At 42.3% G+C, this 14,784-nt stretch overlaps 1 protein-coding gene across 1 annotated transcript in view; it reads left to right on the top strand.

The window, feature by feature from the left end:
- Window positions 1-765: 765 nt before the first annotated feature.
- The window catches only part of LOC124788164 (proton-coupled amino acid transporter-like protein CG1139), a 219,441-nt gene continuing 205,422 nt past the window's right edge, over window positions 766-14,784 (top strand). Inside the window, exon 1 of the mRNA XM_047255317.1 lies at window positions 766-795. The gene's annotated coding sequence lies outside the window, so the exon portion shown is untranslated. The remainder of the gene's footprint in view (window positions 796-14,784) is intronic.

Here is a 14,784-nt window from a genome sequence, read left to right on the forward strand (position 1 = left end):
ACGCCGGTCAACTGCTGTTTGTGTATGAGAAATGGGTTAGAAACTTCCCTCGTGTCAACACGTTGTAGGTGTCGCCACTGGCGCCAACCTTGTGTGAATGCTCTGGAAAGCTAATCATTTGCATATCACAGCATCTTCTTCCTGTCCGTTAAATTTCGCGTCTGTAGCACGTCATTTTCGTGGTGTAGCAATTTTAATGGCCAGTAGTGTAGCATGTTTTCCGATTGTGTAGACTTCGGTTTTTGGCTGGTTTAAATGGCTCCGAGCACTATGCGACTTAACTTCTGAGGTCATCAGTCGCCTAGAATTTAGAACTAATTAAACCTAACCAACCTAAAGACATCACACACATCCATGCCCGAGGCAGGATTCGAACCTGCGACCGAAGCGGACGCTCGGCTCCAGACTGTAGCGCTTAGAACCGCACGGCCACTTCGGCCGGGACTTCTGTTTTTAATAAAAAGTGAAAGTGAAATTGAAAGACCAGCGTAGGCTAGTTCTTGAGTCATTTCGAGCAGAACTGTGCCTTGTAGTGTTGCTACACGCGACTTCGCTGCCCCTGAACAGAATCGGGGCAGCCCCGCAACTGTGCTGCGAGTGCCGCCTGGAGCCACAGGTGTCGGTGACGTCACGAGGGCAGCGGCGCGGCGCCTTGCGGAAGGCCACGGCGGGTCACGTGACTGGCAGGTGGGGGCGGCGCCGCAGACACAGGCAGCGGGCGTCGCGACGCTCGGCGCTCAGTCAGCTGGCAGCGGCGGCGGCGGCGGCACCGGCGGCACCACGGCGGCGCACCAGGTGAGGACGCAAATACCCGGCCGCTGGCGCGTCGCCACACCTCCAGTGTTCCCATTACAACGCCGTCTCCCGGCATTCGTCACCCCGCGAGTCGCCAAACTTACGGCGAAGTGTGCGGCGCGCTGCAAATGTTTGACTCACATTTTAGCAAATTCCTGTTCTGCGGCTGTAATAACTTCTTACTGCTCGGGTTAACAACCCGTATAATAGTTATTAAGCGATGTTATCTATCCTTTGTTAGGCTCCGTCCATGAAACAAAATTCTAACTCGATCAGACAGCTCCGGCCGCTGATTTCATTACCAAATAATCAACATGTACAGATTAATAGAGATTATATAAAACGCAAATAGGTAGCAGCAAGAAAAGCTAAGAAATTTGTTAACATCAGATGTAAATTTCAGTTTTAGACAATATTTTCTGAGTGTTTTTGTATGGAGTGTAGCCTTGCACGGACGAGAAATGTGGACGATAAGCAGTACAGACAAGAAGAGAATGGAAGCTTATGAAATGTGGTGATACAAAAGAACGCTGAAGACAACATGTGAACGTGGGATAGCAAATAAAAGGGGAACTGAATCGAATTGAGGAGAAAGGAAATTTATGGTACAACTTAACTGAATGAAGGTCTAGGTTAATAGGACACAACCTGAAGTATAGAGAAATCGACAGTTTGGCAATGAAGACAAGTGCGTGGAGTCGAAATTTAGAGAGAGAGAGAGAGAGAGAGAGAGAGAGAGGTAGCGAGGCTACACTACTGTAAGCAGGTTCAAGTGGATGTAGGCTGCAGTAGTTATGCTGAGATGTAGAATCCGGAGGACGTGGAGGACTGCATCAAACTGAAGACCACAACATCTCAGAAATAGGTATGCTCGGACGAAGAGTGAACACTGTGAATTCGATTCATTACTCGTAATTCTGCTTCAATATCTATTTAAATACGAAGATATACGTGACCGTATATGGTACCAGAAACGCAGTTTCTTTGTCTTTAGCGGAGTGTACGCTACTTTGATACTCTAAGCGGATTAAAACAATATGCCTGGCAGGGAATCGTTTTACTGTGCGTGGAAGTGTCAGAACACCGCATACTCTACAGCAGAGTGAAACGAAGACGGCAACAAACACATCTCTCTACAGCTGCAGTAGTGATTTAAATTGGAACAAATGTCGTGCAAACTCACTAGTGAGGGGTATAATTTTATAATAAAGGTTTTATTTGTTTGAAAGTCATCAGGGTCATTAAGAAAAACTTTTTAGTAGTCTGAGAGAAAATTTTTGTCCGAATTTTCATAGTCAAACGAAGAGGGGAAACGGACAAATGGGATGTGAAATTGAAAAGCATGAGGTTTAGTTTAGAAAAAAAATATGTATAAGTGTTTAAAAGTAATCATGGTAATTAAGAAAAAGTTATTTATTGATTTGATGGAAAATTGAAATAATTCGCAAACACCAGCTGCTAACTATGTAAATGAAGTGTCAACACGTTTATCTCTTCAAGGATTTGTTATTTTGCGCTTAAAATGTTACATTGGCGCGATATGCGATATTTAACTATCAAAAACGCTTCCTTCCAATCGAGTTCTAAATTTAGAACATTTCGAGAGCAGAAGACGCTAGGAAGGCAAATGAGCTGTCAAAAAGTTCATCTTTTCAAGGCGTAGCTACTTTGCGTGAAAAAATATCAATTGGTGTGCTGTTTGATTTTTAAAATGGCTTTCTTCGAATCAAGTACTAAATTTAGGACATAACGATAACAGCAGACATTAGGAAGATAAACGAGGCATCAAAAAGTCCATGTTTTCAAGGCCTTGCTATTAGACCCATAAACAGTTACACAGAAGTGATATTTAACAGTTAAAATGGTTTCATTCCAATCAGATATTAAATTCAGGACATTTAGAGAGCATAAGATGCTACGAAAACAAATGCGGTGTCAATAAGATCATACTTTCTGAACAAAACTCGAAAGAAACTGCTGAAAAACATCGGTGGAATATTTTGTGACATTGTTTTTCTGAAAGTAGAGAAACATTTGACGCACCTCTTTTGCTGCGCATGATTTAGAACATCATTCAAAATTGGTTCAAATGTTGCCTAATCTATTGTATATCTTACTACCAGACATATCATGGATCACAAAACATTTGATCGTTTTTTTTTTCTTTTTTTTCCAGCGTAAGTATACATTGTTACTGTACATGTCGTCTCTGGTCATATTTGATAATACAATATTACGAGGTAAAAATACGATCAGGGAGAAAACTGTTACATGACACAAATTGACTAAAAGAATATATAGGTTAGTAGCACACATCCTAAGGCAACATACCATAATTTCTTCCTTAATGGTTGGAGGTAGGACCGGCCGCGATGGCCGTGCGGATCTAGGCGCTTCAGTCCGGAACCGCGGGACTGCTACGGTCGCAGGTTCGAATCCTACCTCGGGCATGGATGTATGTGATGTCCTTAGGTTACTTTGGTTTAAGTAGCTCTAAGTTCTAGGGGACTGATGACCTAAGATGTTAAGTCCCATAGTGCTCAGAGCCATTTGAACCATTTTGGAGGTAGGGAGGGATTAGGAGGGAGGAGAGGGGAGGTAGGGGTGATCTGAAGAGGAAAACCAAGACTTCAACAGAATAAGCTGGTTCAAATGGAAGTAGGTTTCTGTGGTTATGCGCAGATGAAATGACTTGCGCCGGATAGAGTATCGTTGACAAATCAATGTTAGCTCTGATTGTTATTACAAAGGCAAATTCAGCAATCGTCGATAGCCAAGTAAATGCCAGAAACCAGTCGAAGAAAACAGAGCAGACAACATCACCTCTTCCCAGCCGTCTGCTACACTTCTGCACCGTAACATAAACAAGTTCAGTGACGTTAATACTGACGCCCGTAGGCTTTTACTGACTGCCAAATATCTCTTGGCATAAGGCCAATTGCCAGGTTTTATTTGTTTGCATTGTAAGTGCTAGCAAAATAAATGTTGTCTTTACAACTATATTCGTGCTAGTGACTGTGCATGTGGACCATTTGGAGAAAACTACATTTTCACAGATTTGTTGCATGAACGTGATTACGTTTATCAACTGCAATCACAATCGTGTGATCTTCAGGTTCCTCCTTCGAACAATCTCACGATTTCAAATCTATGTGTTCACGCTGTTTGGCGGAGAGAGCAGTCAAGATAGCACTTTCAATATCTATACGGGAACAGTCCCGGTTAGCGTTTCAGAAAAAGAAACGTCCAAATTTTTCTGCGCCACCTCTGATTTATCTCAGTATATTTCGATGGTAATTCCTTACTACGTTATGTGAGAAGCAAAAAAAAAAAAAAAAAAAAAAGTCTTAACATTGGAAGATAAAGTTACAGACTGAAATTTCGTTAAAATATTTCACCACAATTTAAAACGGCTTTCTTTAAATGATTGTCATTTCAATCGTTTATAATCTCCAGGACATTCCTGCACGAATTTGCTGATAACATAACGAGATTCTCTTCTTTGAATTTTTTCGATGTTTCATCTCAATCCTGTCAGGTATGGATCCCATACTGCGCAGAACTGCTCTAGAAACGCGCGGACAAGCGTAGTGTAGTAGACAGTCTCTTTAGTAAATCTGTTGCATCTTCTTTGCTTTCTGCCAATAAAACACAGTCTTCGCTTCGCTTCAACTATAACTTTTTCAGTATGATGTTCCAACTTAAGTCGATCCTAACTACAGTCACTGCATATTCAGCTGACTCGACAACCTCAAAAATTTTGACATTTATTGTCAAAGGAATTTTTTTAGTACTCCTGTGGAGTGCCTTTTTACAGTTCGGATTGAATTTCCACTTTTCTTAGCATTCAGATACCATGTCTAATTTATTTTGTAATTCGTTTTGATTTTCTTTTGAATTTACGGGACTGTAATTATTATTCTTGATTGTTATAATTATTTTTTTGATTGTTATAATTGTCATTGTACTACTGTTATAATATCTATTTTTTTCTTTAACATTAATACTGTATAACACGTTATATGTTCTTAATGTTCTGTAGAAACTGTAATTCGTTCAGTCTGAGTATGGCTGGTTTATGTGTAAGAGAGGGCCTGAAGGCCCTAATCTTGCCAGGTAAAATAAATGCATAAATAAATAAATAAATAAATAATTGACGGTATCATCCGCAAATAATCTAAGAAGTCTGCTCACGTTATCTCTTAAAGCAATTACATAGATCAAGAACAGAAAAGGGTGTATCACAGTTCCTGGGGAACGCCAGATGTAACTTCGGTTTTACTGGATGGACTCCCTTCGATTAAAACGTACTGCGATCTTTCTTACGGGAAATCATGAACGCAGTCGCTTTGCTAAAACGATATTTCGTAGGCATGCAATTTTGTTAGAATCTGCTCGCGAGTACGGTGTCAAAAGGCGTCTGTAAATCAAGGAGTGCCATTTGAGATCCTTGGTCGATAAGACTCATTGCCTCGTGGTAATAGAGATCCAGTTGTGTTTCACGAGAACGATATTTTGTGAATCTGCGCTGATTGTGTGTCAACAGTCCGTTTTCTTATAAGAAAAAAGTTAGCAGGAACCGCTGATTATTTGCGCTGATATTGTCTCATATCTATCGAGTCACATGTTCGTTGAACTCATAACAATAATTGGGGCATATCATCTCATATAACGCGCGAACTACCATGGGAACTTATTGCGACGTTTGTTCGCTTTATTTTATATGCAATGGTTTTAGTAGATAATAATCATTTGGATCACTTGTACGTCGAACCCGTAACAACAGAGATGCATGATCTCATACAGCGTGTAAACTTCCGTGAAAATCATTTCCCTGGATATACTGATACCATAATCTGGCTAATTTGATATGTAGTGGCTTTAATAAGACAACTTAATTTCGTGGCGTTACTCACAGCTCAACTGTGTAATATAACAGTACTAATTTTTAGAAGTATCTTTAGGCTGAGAAATTTTTCTGGCATGTCTCACCTTTTCCCGTTTACGTTTTAGCGGTGTTTTGATGGCTATTTGTTGCGCAGTTTGCTTTACTGTGAACCATACCGTGTCGGTTTCATGTAAGGCTTTGAAAATTTACAGCGGAAGCTGTATAACAAACGTAATAAACTTCCATTCCTACCACCACATAGCCTTAGCCTTGGAGAACATACTGTGCCACATTTTACTGTGTCAGACAGTGAGAGCACGGTGTGTTCAAAAGCCTATCTGTGATTATAAACTTTATACATTTTCGCCGTAAAGAAGTGAACGAGGTTAATCCGATATCAGACTGTAGCCTCGATAGCGTGCACTACATCTAGTCAGTGGCAACGTCAGGGAACGTATTTGCAAATACGAGACGAATGATTGAATTACTGTGTCTATCCGGTTTTTCAGTATCTTAGTGTCTGCAGATTTTTTTAAACGTAATCCTCCATGAAAGATGACTAGTAGAGTTCCGTGGAAATATTGCGAAGGTGATGTAGGGACATCGTGACTGATTCATTACCTTGGAAAAACTCCGTCATTATAGGTACAATCCCTGGAGATTCCAGTAGTGCACGTAATTCATTAACAGATTCCGTGGGACTATGTGAGGCAAGTTGATTGGTCGTGCAGAATCCGCAGACTACTGATAATGGAGTCTAATAGCGAAATTTGAAGACTAAAAGAAAATGAAAACTGGGAAAATTAACTGTAGAGTGGTATATACACTCTAAGATATGTGCTACAAGTAATTTCTTCAGCTTCTAATTCGAAATCCAGGGTTCATCACTAAAATATTTGAGTTCTGTTGGACAAAAGTGAAACCTTGCAAATGTACGGGTACCTCTACCCTTAGGAATTCAGAATGCAGATCTCCTTGAGATTCACCTTCTACAAGAGCATTGGGTCAGAAACTGTGTAGGCTACCCCGCGTTTCGTTGCAGTTAAGAGACATTCTGTGTAATGTGAGTCACGAGTTGATGTTCCCCGTAATCCAATTTGCTGAATCGTTTGCATTACTTTCCGTGCCTCTCAGAGTGACACTTGTTTCGTCTCCAAATAGAAACCGTTCGACTCACTTTCCATTTTTGCGGCAGGTCTTCGATACATATTAAGAAAAGCAACGGATTCAGAACAGAGACCTGTGACAATTCCTACTTTAAAGAACCCCGTCATATTCAGATCTGTTGCTGTTTGTATACGCTGTAGGAAAACCATCTGCATTCCACTTTACACAGTCGAAATGAACCATTCACATGGTTTCCCCTCTAATTCCGCTATGTCCAAACTTGTGGGAAGGTATTCTACACAATCAAATGTTTCTAAGTCGCTACATAATTGGAAAAACAAATTCTGAGTGACACTCATGTAGCTCAGGGGAGTTACAACGACTGCGTCTCTGAAAGATACACTGGAGACGTGGTGATATCTTCAGAGAATATTTTACTCTTTTTGTAAGCTGAGTAACGTAGTTTGATTCTTGTAAAGTTGTTTATATGAAGATTATAACGCGTCCTCTAGAAACGCAATGCTTTGTGTGCGAGTTGTGTTGTTCACTGTAATATAAGTTATTAAGTTCTTCATAAAAGCAATCTTATAATTCCCTAATAACTGACAAACTAAAACAAAAATTCATCTACTCTTTCTGCTACTGGTGATGTTTCCTGATTTGTAAACGTAACTGATTCCCAGCATATTAGAACTGTCATCATACAGCCAAGCCAGTGACAACCACAAATAGGTTTCGAATATTTTTGACATCAGTTTCACAACTTCGCATAACTGCGTGTTGTAGAAACATATAAACGAACATACAAACGTATTTCTTCTTTTCTTCTTCCTTCTTCAGGAAAGCTAACTGTATTTATCCTCCTTTGCTTGAACGGCAACTATATTTTGAAGCTTCTGCCTTGAGCAAAACACAATTTCTTTTTTCATTTTTACCCTCCGTAGCTGAATTTAGAGCGCGGCTGAATCCCATGCGGGGGACGCGGATTCGATTTCCGGCACCGCCAGGGACTTTTGCTTGGTGAGAGGACAGGAGCTGGGGGGTACTAAGCCCCGTGAGGCCGACTGTGGAGCTACCTGAGCGAACAGCAGCTGTTCCAAGGTGAAGAAACCCGATAACGGCGGGTGATGTGTTGACCCCATAGCGCTTCACACCGCATCCGAAGACACCTCTGGCAGAAGATGACATGGCATTCGGTCGGAGCCGACTGGCGCTCCTAGGAAAAGAACACGGAACTTTACATATCTTTACCTGATGAGTGGAGCGGAAGAATAAGATATATTTTGCTCAAGGCAAAAAGATTCGAAAGATATTTATTGGAACGTATTTTACATATTTCCACTTGTTCATGTACAACGACATAATTGTCCTGGATACCTCGTTACTGAAGAAGAATGAATTGATCACTCAGAGTGAAGCAGTGAGAATAATATCGTGTTCACACACAGTAATCTTCCAGGTGCCTCTCAAGAAACTAGGTATCCTGATTCACAATATGTACGAATATGTATTAAGCCGTGCTGAAAAGTAATGCTTCCGAGATTTTTAACTGAAAGCTCCTAAGATTTTTAAATAAAACAAAGGTTATCATCATTCTACATCTTTATTGTTCATGTATACGTATTTGCAGCCCTCTGCAGCTAGAAGGCTTCTAATTGTGGTATGTAACATGGCGATTTGGAATGTAACTATGCCGGTGCTTGAGAAACAGCGTGCTGTAGTCGAGTTTCGAATTTAAAGAGTTCGTCCACGCGTGAGCACCCTGTCCTTCAGCATGACGATGCAAGATCACACACGAGCGCTGCGACGTTTGGAACAATCCGACGCCTTGTACGCGCCGTCATCGACTGTCCTCCATAAACTGTCGACTTGACTCCATCCGATTTTCATCTGTTTCCAAAACTTAAAAGAAACCTTCGAGGACTTTTCTTTGATAGCGGTGAAGTGGTGGAAGTACAGGCGAGGTTGCAGCTCCGTCGACGAAATCAAACATTCTGCAGTGACGGTATACACAAACTGATCTCTCATTGGGAGAAATGTTTTCGTCGCCAGGGTGATTAAGTTGAGGAATAAAAATGTATACATGGAAATGTAAACGTTGATGAAGTAATTTTGTTTAAAAACATTTAAGCGTTTTCACATAAAAAATTCGGAGCATTACTTTTCAGCACGCCCTCATGTTAAATCTGTCAGACGTAACCACAAAAAACCTTTGCTCATTTGACAAATAACGTAAAATGTCTGACAAGTATCAATATAAATTTTAAATCTAATTGTCGTAGGCACCTTATTCTACTCTATAGACGAATCCTAAGTAGGCACTGTTATCGTATATGGTATAAAAGACAAGTTATTTAATGTATTGTTAAATTCAGTTTCAGTTGCAACATCAGTAGAAACGAGTACTTATGAGTCCACTTTTATTAAAAACTAGGCCACTGTGCCATTTGTTGTAATAGGTCTTCACACAGAAACCTGTTTGTTGCAGCTCTCCATGGTGGTCGAAATCTTTTTATCTCTCTATAGCTACTACAGTCTAGATTTACTTGAAACTGCTTACTGGATATAAACCTTGGTATCTGACGCCCCTGGCCATCATCAGACAGTTTAATACTAAGCAGACGGTGCATAAATCATCAGAGACAGCTTCTATCTGGACAAAGATTGTTACTACCAAAGATATGTAACTATTTTACCGCTAGGTATTCGGTAACACAAATTGCAGTGTTTCAGCTTTATATGCCTACATATAAGCAAATATTCTGTAATGATGCACCGAATGTTTTAAACCCTGAAGATATGAGCTTAAATTCCTAAACCCACTGACTCACTAACATAAAGATATTGCTACAAAAGTTATACAGATACAGCTTAAAGTCTGTCAACTATACACAAACTGATAAACTGTCATTAGGCATGTTTATAGTCATATTGAAATAGACACAAAGAAGATATAAATAAATAAATTTCACATTTATATTCAAAGGTTGTAAGGCTAATACAGTACATCAAGTGGGTACTGACACACGCTACTGAAGGATTGGACGAAAATATGGAGAAACCGCCAGAAATGCACGCTTGAACATAAATGCAGATCTAATCCAAGCCTCCAATTTGCACGGTTGTATTTGATCACGAACGAAACCTGTACAATATGCGCAATACGGTGCAACTATCAGTCGTGGGCAGAACAGTGTTTTGTGTAGTTGTGAGTGCACTATGACGGAGCTAAGTGAACTCAGATGTGAGCAAATTGCACTTGCTCGTATACTGCGTGCTTCCGTAACCAAGGGAGCCAAAGTGGTTCTTGTTTCAGGAGGCACGCCATAGCAGGTTTACACCTCATACAGGATAAGTGGAAAGGCATTATCAGCTAAGTCACAACGCGGACGAAAATGTGTGTGCAGTGATCGTGGACAAATGGTCCGCTTTATAAAAAGCGACAAAGGGACAATGTAGACAATATTAGGCCGTCAGTGTTTACTGACGTTATTGAAAAGGTTGTGTATGTAATGATAATTTATCATTTTATATCACATACACTCCTGGAAATTGAAATAAGAACACCGTGAATTCATTGTCCCAGGAAGGGGAAACTTTATTGACACATTCCTGGGGTCAGATACATCACATGATCACACTGACAGAACCACAGGCACATAGACACAGGCAACAGAGCATGCACAATGTCGGCACTAGTACAGTGTATATCCACCTTTCGCAGCAATGCAGGCTGCTATTCTCCCATGGAGACGATCGTAGAGATGCTGGATGTAGTCCTGTGGAACGGCTTGCCATGCCATTTCCACCTGGCGCCTCAGTTGGACCAGCGTTCGTGCTGGACGTGCAGACCGCGTGAGACGACGCTTCATCCAGTCCCAAACATGCTCAATTGGGGACAGATCCGGAGATCTTGCTGGCCAGGGTAGCTGACTTACACCTTCTAGAGCACGTTGGGTGGCACGGGATACATGCGGACGTGCATTGTCCTGTTGGAACAGCAAGTTCCCTTGCCTGTCTAGGAATGGTAGAACGATGGGTTCGATGACGGTTTGGATGTACTGTGCACTATTCAGTGTCCCCTCGACGATCACCAGTGGTGTACGGCCAGTGTAGGAGATCGCTCCCCACACCATGATGCCGGGTGTTGGCCCTGTGTGCCTCGGTCGTATGCAGTCCTGATTGTGGCGCTCACCTGCACGGCGCCAAACACGCATACGACCATCATTGGCACCAAGGCAGAAGCGACTCTCATCGCTGAAGACGACACGTCTCCATTCGTCCCTCCATTCACGCCTGTCGCGACACCACTGGAGGCGGGCTGCACGATGTTGGAGCGTGAGCGGAAGACGGCCTAACGGTGTGCGGGACCGTAGCCCAGCTTCATGGAGACGTTTGCGAATGGTCCTCGCCGATACCCCAGGAGCAACAGTGTCCCTAATTTGCTGGGAAGTGGCGGTGCGGTCCCCTACGGCACTGCGTAGGATCCTACGGTCTTGGCGTGCATGCGTGCGTCGCTGCGGTCCGGTCCCAGGTCGACGGGCACGTGCACCTTCCGTCGACCACTGGCGACAACATCGATGTACTGTGGAGACCTCACGCCCCACGTGTTGAGCAATTCGGCGGTACGTCAACCCGGCCTCCCGCATGCCCACTGTACGCCCTCGCTCAAAGTCCGTCAACTGCACATACGGTTCACGTCCACGCTGTCGCGGCATGCTACCAGTGTTAAAGACTGCGATGGAGCTCCGTATGCCACGGCAAACTGGCTGACACTGACGGCGGCGGTGCACAAATGCTGCGCAGCTAGCGCCATTCGACGGCCACCACCGCGGTTCCTGGTGTGTCCGCTGTACCGTGCGTGTGATCATTGCTTGTACAGCCCTCTCGCAGTGTCCGGAGCAAGTATGGTGGGTCTGACACACCGGTGTCAATGTGTTCTTTTTTCCATTTCCAGGAGTGTATTTTGCTGTCAAATGTACAGTTCGGCTTTAGAAGTGGTTTAACAACTGAAAATGCTATATTCTCCTTTGAGGTTCTGGATGGATTAAACAAAAGGCTTCGAATGCTAGGCATATTTTTGATGTAACTAAGCCGCTTGATTGTGTTATCACAAAATATTGCTCCAGAAGTTGGACCATTACAGAATACTGGGAGTAGCTCACAACTGGTTCACCTCTTACTTTAACAAAAGACAGCCAAAGGTTTCTATTCACAATGTTGAGAATGGCTGTGATGTGGTGTGGAGTCCGAATGGGGCACAGTCAAATTGGGGGGGGGGGGGGGGGGGTGCCCCAGGGATCAGTGCTGGGATCACTCCTGTTTCTTAATTATATAATATGCTGTATAGTGTTACAGGTAATTCTAAAATATTTCTGTTTGCTGATGACACTAGCTTGGTAGTAATGGATATTGTGTGCAACATTGGCTCTGTTTCAAATAGTGCAGTTTATGGCAGAAGTTGATGCATTGTAGAAAATAAACTAACTCAGAATTACAGTAAGACTCAGCTTTTACAGTTTCTAACATACAATACAACAAAACCTGACATTTTAATTTCGGAGAATAGGCATATGGTTAGTGAAACTGAATAATTCAAATTTATAGGTGTTCAGATATATACTAAACTGTCGTGGGAAGCCCACGTTCAGGATATTCTTCAAAGATTTAATGCTGTCATTTTCACTATTCTAAAGGTATCTGAAGTAAGCGATCGTTCGACACGAAAATTAGTCTACTTTGCTTATTTTCTTTCGCTTATGCCATATGGAATTACATTTTGGGGTGAATTTTCCCATTATCAAAGGATATTTTTTGCTCCGAAACGGGCAGTTTGGGCAACAAGTGGTGCTAGTTCGCGAACCTCTTGTCGACCCCTGTTCACTAGTCTGATTATTCTATTGGCCTCTCAATACATATATTCTTTACTGTCGTTTCTTGTTAACAGTATCAGCTTATTCCTAGGAATTAGCAGCTTCCACTCTGTTAATCCTAGGCGGAAATCTAATCTGCATTTGGATCGGACGTCCTTGAATCTTGTGCAGAAAGGTGTGCAGTATACTGCTGCATCCATTTTCAGTACGCTACGAAAAAGAAGTCAAAGGTCTTAGCATTAATGCACACGCTTTCAAATCGAAACTGAAGAATTTCCTCATGGGTCACTTCTTCTATTCTGTCGAGGACCTCCTAGAAATATTAAGCTGATACCTATATACAGGGTTATTACAAATGATTGAAGCGATTTCACAGCTCTACAATAACTTTATTATTTGAGATATTTTCACAATGCTTTGCACACACATGCAAAAACTCAAAAAGTTTTTTTAGGCATTCACAAATGTTCGATATGTGCCCCTTTAGTGATTCGGCAGACATCAAGCCGATAATCAAGTTCCTCCCACACTCGGCGCAGCATGTCCCCATCAATGAGTTCGAAAGCATTGTTGATGCGAGCTCGCAGATCTGGCACGTTTCTTGGTAGAGGAGGTTTAAACACTGAATCTTTCACATCACTATGCGTGAACTTGCCCGTACGCGTTCAACAGTTTCTTCGCTCACTGCAGGCCGACCCGTTGATTTCCCCTTACAGAGGCATCCAGAAGCTTTAAATTGCGCGTACCATCGCCGAATGGAGTTAGCAGTTGGTGGATCTTTGTTGAACTTCGTTCTGAAGTGTCGTTGCACTGTTATGACTGACTGATGTGAGTGCATTTCAAGCACGACATACACTTTCTCGGCTCCTGTCACCATTTTGTCTCACTGCGCTCTCGAGCGCTCTGGCGGCAGAAACCTGAAGTGCGGCTTCAGCCGAACAAAACTTTATGAGTTTTTCTACGTATCTGTAGTGTGTCGTGACCATATGTCAATGAATGGAGCTACAGTGAATTTATGAAATCGCTTCAGTCATTTGTAATAGCCCTGTATTATTGACTGCGTTTAGTGAAACTTATAGCTTGCGTTTTTTGGGTTCATAAACATTTTATTTTATCTGTTATTACTTTCATGTTTAATTTCATGTACTGACACGTTCCATGACTCTGGAACTTTGTTCCTCAATTCGGTCCTACGGAACTAGACGTGTAAATAAATACATAAATATTGAGTAGGATTGTGACGAAAAATAAGAGGGCGACGGCTGGAAATGTCATCGCAGAATTGAAAGTGGCTCCTGCGAATTCTGTCAGCACAAAAACAATACGAAAGGAGTTCCACAAGCAGCGAATTGCAGGGCGAGCTGGAATTTGAAAATGAAATGGCTTATCACTTAGAGGTCATAGCAGGTAAACGTGGAGCTGAAGCCACAAATTCTGGAATACGGTGCAGTGAAGATAGCTATTTGGTCGGATGAATCTCGCTGCACACTGTTTGCAACTTCTGACCGTGTTCAAGTCCCAAAAGTGGGACAAGATGGGGATTCAGTGAAGATCTGGGCAGCCCCCATTTCGTGGTATTCCTTAAGCCCCGTGAGTACTTTGCTAGATGGCATTACTGCCAAGGATTGTGAGACCATTTTGTCTGATCATGCCCTAACCGTTATACAATTTTTATTCGGCACGGTGGTGCTGTGTTCCAAGACGACTGAACCGCTGCTCACACAGCTCGCATCGTCCGCGACTGTTTTCGTGAGCGGGGAGATGATCTGTGGCTTTTCCCCTGGCGACAACGGTCACCAGATCTCACTGTTATTGAGCCTTTGTGGTTGACTTCAGAGAGAACGGTGCGTAATCCCTCAAGGCACCTTCATCGTCGTTACCTGAACGTGTCACTATTTTGCAAACAAGAATTGTGTAAGATTACCTTCGAAACTAAACAGGACCTGAATTTATCCATTCTGAGTCGAGAAGCTGTTTTGAACGGCAACGGTTTTCTTTCACCGTATGAGGCATGGTAATGAGTTGTATTTTGGGTAAACATTCCCCCTCTCTTCGTATCGCATATAGCCAATGATGACGGCCAACCAATAGCAGTAGGAGGAATTTCAACCAATAACCCTA

The sequence above is a fragment of the Schistocerca piceifrons genome, chromosome 3 (assembly GCF_021461385.2).
Source record: "Schistocerca piceifrons isolate TAMUIC-IGC-003096 chromosome 3, iqSchPice1.1, whole genome shotgun sequence".
Classification (NCBI taxonomy): Eukaryota; Metazoa; Arthropoda; class Insecta; order Orthoptera; family Acrididae; genus Schistocerca; species Schistocerca piceifrons.